This window comes from Moschus berezovskii, chromosome 5 (assembly GCF_049115385.1).
Source record: "Moschus berezovskii isolate FMDL1 chromosome 5, NW_MosBer_1.0, whole genome shotgun sequence".
NCBI lineage: Eukaryota > Metazoa > Chordata > Mammalia > Artiodactyla > Moschidae > Moschus > Moschus berezovskii.
Window position 1 is genome coordinate 13418851 of NC_142464.1, and position 6668 is coordinate 13425518.

Sequence of the window (6668 nt, forward strand, 5' to 3'; positions counted from 1 at the left end):
TCACTGTCAACCATTGTTCCCTCTAGCCCTTCCTTCCTGTCATCTTTCCTTAACTGAGAAATACTAAAGCCAGGGAATAATTTTTCCTTTGAAGAGATTCCAAATTGCGGAACACTCATTATAAACAGCAAAGAACCTGTGGCAGTGGCTGAGGCAGAGGTGGAGAAGGTGGTCTGGTCCAATGCCTCACGTTTGCAAAGCACTTGTATAATTGAGTATAATCTCTAAATGAGTTTGCACAATAGTTTTTAATGTGGTAAATGTGCTAGGTTTATTTTAGACTTATAGGATAAACCACAGAGTTTATAGCTTTGGCATATCTGCTATTACTATTTATACAAATACTACCTACCTCAAAAATGGAAGAAGTTCAGACTTATATCAATCTCTGAGAAACCCTGAGACAATATGAAATATATTTATTAGAGGCCCAGCTTCCAATCCAAAAGGAAGAGTATATAAATTAAATACCTGTGGAAACCATTAAAAAGAAGAAACAAAGAACAAAACTATACACTTTTGTATATTGAAATATTCAACCCTTGAACTTAGTTACTCTGAAACAAGACATTGAATAATATAGATTTAAAATTTATGCTTTTTATATTTTTAAAATTATTTCTGTCTGTGATGGTCTTTTTCCCTTCATCTAAATACTTCTATGTAGAGGTGATAATTATGAAGAAATAGGAAACTCATTGCAGTTTGCAGAGTCTTCTATTTTTTCAGTGTCTAAATTAAAGCAATGTAGTATTCTAATGATTTTTTTTACATGCAAGTATTAATAAAGAATACATCAGTATTTCTGATGTGAATTAGCTAGTAAGTATGTGTGTGTGTGTGTGTGTGTGTGTGTGTTAGACACTCAGTCGTAGCCAACTCTTTGTGACCCCATGGACTGAAGCCCGCCAGGCTCCTCTGTCCATGGGATTCTGCAGGTAAGAATACTGGAGTAGGTTGCCATTTCCTTCTCCAAGCTCGTAAGTATAAGTATTACTTTTCTTGGAAATATTCAGTTTGGGTTTATAGTTATGGTAATTAATGACATTATAAAGCTGCTGAAATGTAATGGGATAAAGATTTAAAAGAAAGCATATTCTAGCTAAAAACTGCTAACTCACCTCAAGGAAATATACCCCAAATTTCTTTATTGTCTAAAGAAATGTTTAAGTGAAAATAGACCAAAACCAAAAATCTCAAAAAAATGATTGGTTAGGAGGAAGAGAAATGGAAGTGGTATCTGGCTTCTCAAAAATCGACGGAAAAGGTGAATTTTACCTGCCTCTAAGTCTCTTACAAACAGGCTTGTGAAAAGTGTACTGGGTTGATTTAGTAGAATGAAAATCTTGCCTTATTTTATAAAGACCAATTTAAAACTTAATAGACTAGTTTGGAGTAGTGGTTTGCAAATTTAGTGCACATCAGTGTAATTTGGAAACTTTATTAAATCAAAGGTTGCAGGGCCTCACCCCCAGAGTTTCTGATTCACTAGGAGTGGGGTAGGGCTGAAGAATTTGCATTTTTTGCAAGTTGCCTGGTGAAGGTGATATTGCTTATCTGAGGCCACACTTCATGATCCTCTGGATTAGAGCACTATTGACAACACAGATTGTGGATTTTTTTTTTTTTTAATTTCTATATTTATTTTCAGCCTTTTTTTCCAGGAAAAGATTTAAAATGGATGGTATTGGCGGTTGTAATTACACCTTATAAAGTTCCTGAAGGGCAAAAGCCCCTGCCTCTGGCACTCCTTTGATGCAAGACCCAGGTCTGGAGAACTGTGGTCTGTAAGAATGAATGTTTATTATTATATAAATTATTTGGTTTTCAAAACTAATTCTCTCTTTTTTTTTATGTTGACCATAATATACAATAAAGTCAAGATTTTAATTGGCTTCTCATACAGTCGATTAAGTAAATCATCAATGAAAAGGAAATCGTTTGTTAAAAAATATGGGGCCTTTGGCATAATAAAAAGTAGCAGGATTTTCAAACAGGTGAAAAGATGCTGTGCTTACATCTTTGAGGGCTGCCTCCCTTCCTGGTTTATTTTGTGTCTTTCATTGCCCCAGGACCAGGGTCTTGCACAACAGTGGTCATTTAAAGTGAACTAAAGAAGAGAAAGACATTACTTTCTTAGATAATAAGTAATGTTTTACATTGCCCCGATCAAGGAAATCACCTTATTCTATTATGTCATTAAAAATTGTTTTTATTCTTTAGCCAAAAATACCTCTACACATTATTTTCTATCATTTCTGTTTAATTTTAAAATATTTTGTCCTCACAAATAGCTTTTTCCCTAATGTGCAACTAGTTTTAAGTTCTTCTATTCTGATCATAATGTACGTAATTAATTACCAACCTTGGGTGATGGCTACTTGGCAGTATAAGCATATTCATATAGCTGTTGTTTTGTTCCATTTTAATGGGGAAATACGAGCAATTGTCAGATTGTAGAACATATTGTGTGAGTCTTCAAAGCTATCTCTTAATAAATATTCAGGCAGGACCAAACATCATTAAGGTGTTCCTTTGATCTAGCTTGCAACATTAAAACATCATTTTATAGCTTGGCCTCATGCCACGTAGTACAAGAGAGATTCATTGTGAAAGTAAAATGGATGATTTCTCTTTCAATTTGTGTGAAAAACAAGCTTCATAAAAAGACCGCAGAATACTTTCCCTACCACTTTAGTTGATGCTTCTCCATTATATCTGATCCTTCAATTTAAAAAAAAATTGAAGAGAATAATAAATATTCAAGAAGTAGGAGTTGTATGAATTAATTTTGTTTTGCTCCTCTGAAAGTATCTTTGAAATAGTGACATGGGAAGTTGTTAGAAAAAAAGAGAAATAGCAGAGAAAATTGAGATGCGCTGTACATTATGGATCGACACATCCAATATTCTTAGGCTTGAGGCTTTTGGACTGAACTGTCCACCAAACATTTGAATTAAGAGAACTTTGAGTATAAAAATGAAAATTTAATTGGGAAAGGGAAAATTTTTGCATATAATTTTTCTCCCCCAGACCTGAGCAAGTGCTCTCAGTTGTATAGAAGAAATAGAAAATGGAAACTCAGCTCATTTAGCATTAAATTTAAGTGTTGTTCAGCATCTTCTCCCTTCTGAGGAAAAAAATGTAGATGCCCTTATTAATTTTTCTTAAAACTCACACTTGAAGTCAAACACATACACTTAAAAGAAATAAAATTACTGGAACCTAATGGTTAAACCCAAAGTAGTTTTCTCCAAAGTCTCATTTTAATTTTAAAGTTGAGACCCCATGATCATTTTTTTCCCCTCTGCCAGACAGAGATCAGCCCTCTGGAAAAGATAAATACATGTTGGTTGGACAAATGAATCCAGAACTTAAGCTGTTCTTTTCCTTAAGCCCTTTATGTAAACTATATTTAAGAATTCATCTTTGAAAGATTCCATTTGTAGTTTGTGCCTATGGTTTTGTATATAAATTATACATTTAGAACTTAATTCTTTTGTTGATCACAGCAGGGAATAAGGTTAGCAGAGATCCTCTAGAGTTCCAAAACTGGTCATAGCCTTGTGTTTGCAGCAAAAGAAAAAATTTAAAACTGATTAAAGAGCTTGAGGTGATAACAGAAGTGTTTTTTATCCAAGCGTGACTGTTCTTGGGGCAAAAGCTTTCTGGCTTTTGTGAAAAATCTTAACTTTAGCTCAATATAGAAAACTATTACTTTTCAGCATAGGACAGAGTTTAAACCATATGCTCGGAGGACCATATCAATTTAATTTTTATTACTTTATAAATAATAAACTATGTGTTAGCATTCTTTGAAGTCAGTCTTGGTTATTTTATATACTCTGTCTCTGTGAGTTTTATACAACTCCTTTACCTAAGAACTTAAGCATTTTGACAAATAGTAATGATAGAACCCTTACACATTAATAACAGATACTGCAATGAACGCCTACACATTATTAACAACAGATACTGCAGTGTCGGAACTCTTTGTATGCTGTGTTATGTAATGTATATGTTAAACTCTGCAGGCTCTCCTTCCCAGCTTGATGAAGTAAGTGGCCACACTGGGGAAGCCCATGTGTCAGAGAACTTCGGGAGTCCTCAGCAATCCATGGGACACCTCTGGGGACTGTGGCCTCTTGGAGTCAAGGGCAGCCTCCAGGCAACAGCCAGCAATGAGCTGAACCCTTACTCCTACAAGCATAGGAAACAGATTCCGCTGACAACCTGGCTTATCTTAGAAGGAGATTCTTCTGTAGCTGAGTTCTCCGATGAGAATGCAGCTGGGCTAGTATCTTCACAGCAATATTGTGAAACCCTAAGCTGAGGAACTGGCTAAGCTGTATTTCTGACTACGGAAACTGTAAGTTAATAAATTGTTGTCACTTAGTTGCTAAGTCGTGTCTGACTCTTTTGCGACCCCATGGACTATAACCCACCAATCTCCTTCTGTCCATGGGATTTCCCAGGCAAGAATACTGGAGTTGGTTGCCATTTCCTTCTGCAGGGGATCTTCCTAACCCAGGGATTGAACCCACGTCTCTGTCTCCTGCACTGGCAGGCAAGTTCCTTACCACTGAGCCACCAGGAAAGTCCAAGATAAATATCTTGTTGCTAAAGTTGCTAAGTGCATGGCAGCTTGTTTTGTGGGAGATAACTAACATACTTCCTCAGAAACAGCTGGCATAAGCCCTTTGCCCTCTTTTTCTTCCTTTCTGTCTTCTATCCTTTGCCTAAAACTCAGCTACATCTTTACTGGACCAGGAGTTTGAGGACCACATTTTTGGAATGTTGGCGCTTTGAGCTGGAAGACATCTAAGTTCCTAAGGGGCAGGGAAATTCATGTGAGCATAACCATTTATCTTATTTGAGCCATTATTTTGCTTTTTCTAGTTTTCTATCATTATTCTAAATAATATTATAAATATTATTAACTGGACTTTGTTTCATTTTATTGTTTATTATAATAAGAATTTATGTTTGTTGTAGAAGATTTGGAAGGAACAAAGAAATATCACTCATAACTTTATACTCAGAAACACCCACCACTAACATGTAGTGTATTTCTATAAATACTGAAGTATTTTGATCTAACTGTTGGGAAAAAAGACATCTATAGCAAGTATTTGTGACATTTAAATATCATGACTTCTCTGTCATTAAGATAAAGTTTATTGAAATTACTTTAAAACATCTGGTTGGAATGTGGAAAATGCAATCAAACAAGCATTTGGCAAGAGAGAGACAAAATATCTCATCTATTTTTTTTTTTTACTAAATTTAAACTTTTTTAAAAAAGTCAATTTAGGCTGTTTGTTTTTGTCTTCAGAAATATGACCTCTATATCTAAGCAGATAATTCAGGTTCCAAACTGCTGGCTACTGACATGGAAGTTAATTTTGGGCACCCAAAATATGTAGCGGAGAAGGCAATGGCAAGCCACTCCAGTACTCTTGCCTGGAAAATCCCATGGATGGAGGAGCCTGGTAGGCTGCAGTCCGTGGGGTCGCTAAAGGTCGGACACGACTGAGTGACTTCACTTTCACTTTTCACTTTCACACATTGGAGAAGAAAATGGCAACCCACTCCAGTGTTCTTGCCTGGAGAATCCCAGAGACGGGGGAGCCTGGTGGGCTGCCGTCTATGGGGTCGCACAGAGTCGGACATGACTGAAGTGACTTAGTAGCAGCAGCAGCAAAATATGTAGGTTTTTTTTTTTTTTTTGCATTCCATGATGAATCTCAGATTATTGCTTAACTTTGCAAACATATATATACGAGTTGTGATTTTTACTAATATTTTCACATGATAGTTAAAATTCGTTTGAAATCAAACTTTTTTCATTACAGCTTTTTAAAAGTTGAAGATTTGCTAATCTTAGTTTGAGAGTTTTATACTAAAAATTCTCAAGTCCAAGGTTCTTAGTAGTTACGATCTTCTACATATTAGGACCAGTCTGTCTTTACCAAAGTACCTCCCAAGACAACCCTCAGCTCTTGTCCTGCTGGTTTACCCCAAATAGCTTTATAAAGCTCTCTCCTCCACACCTTAACTCAGTTCTCCAGCTTATTATGATCACACCCCCTCTGCACTTTATTTTTTGATCCATTTTAAAAAATATTTATTTATTTATTTTTGTTTGGCTGTGCTGGCTGTTAGTTGTGGCACGTGGGATCTATTTCTCTGACTAGGGATTGAACCTGGGCCACCAACATTGAAGGTGAGGAATCTTAGCTACTGGACCACCAGGGAAGTCCTCTCTGCACCTTAAATGGACCCATCTTTTAAAATTCAGTTGAACTCTCAGCTTTTTCAGAGACTCTCTTAGATCAAATCAGACCTTTATGATTTCTCCAGAGATTATTTCCTCAGAATCTACCCAGATGGCATTAGAACCTGATACTTTCTTATAATTAGACTTTCTTATTCCCGCCTCTCTTCTGCTTGTCTGTATGGCATAGAGATTGATTAACATTTTTGTTGGAAAGTGAATTGATAAATACAGCTCAAATCTCTATTCATAGCTGTATTTTCCACTTATTAAAATGAGTAGAATCATTTTCAATGAAAAGTCTGTGAATTTACTTCATCCATGGGGAAAGATTTGAGAAGAGAATAGAAAGCAAGGAAATACAAGCCTGAATTTTGGAAATTGATAACCT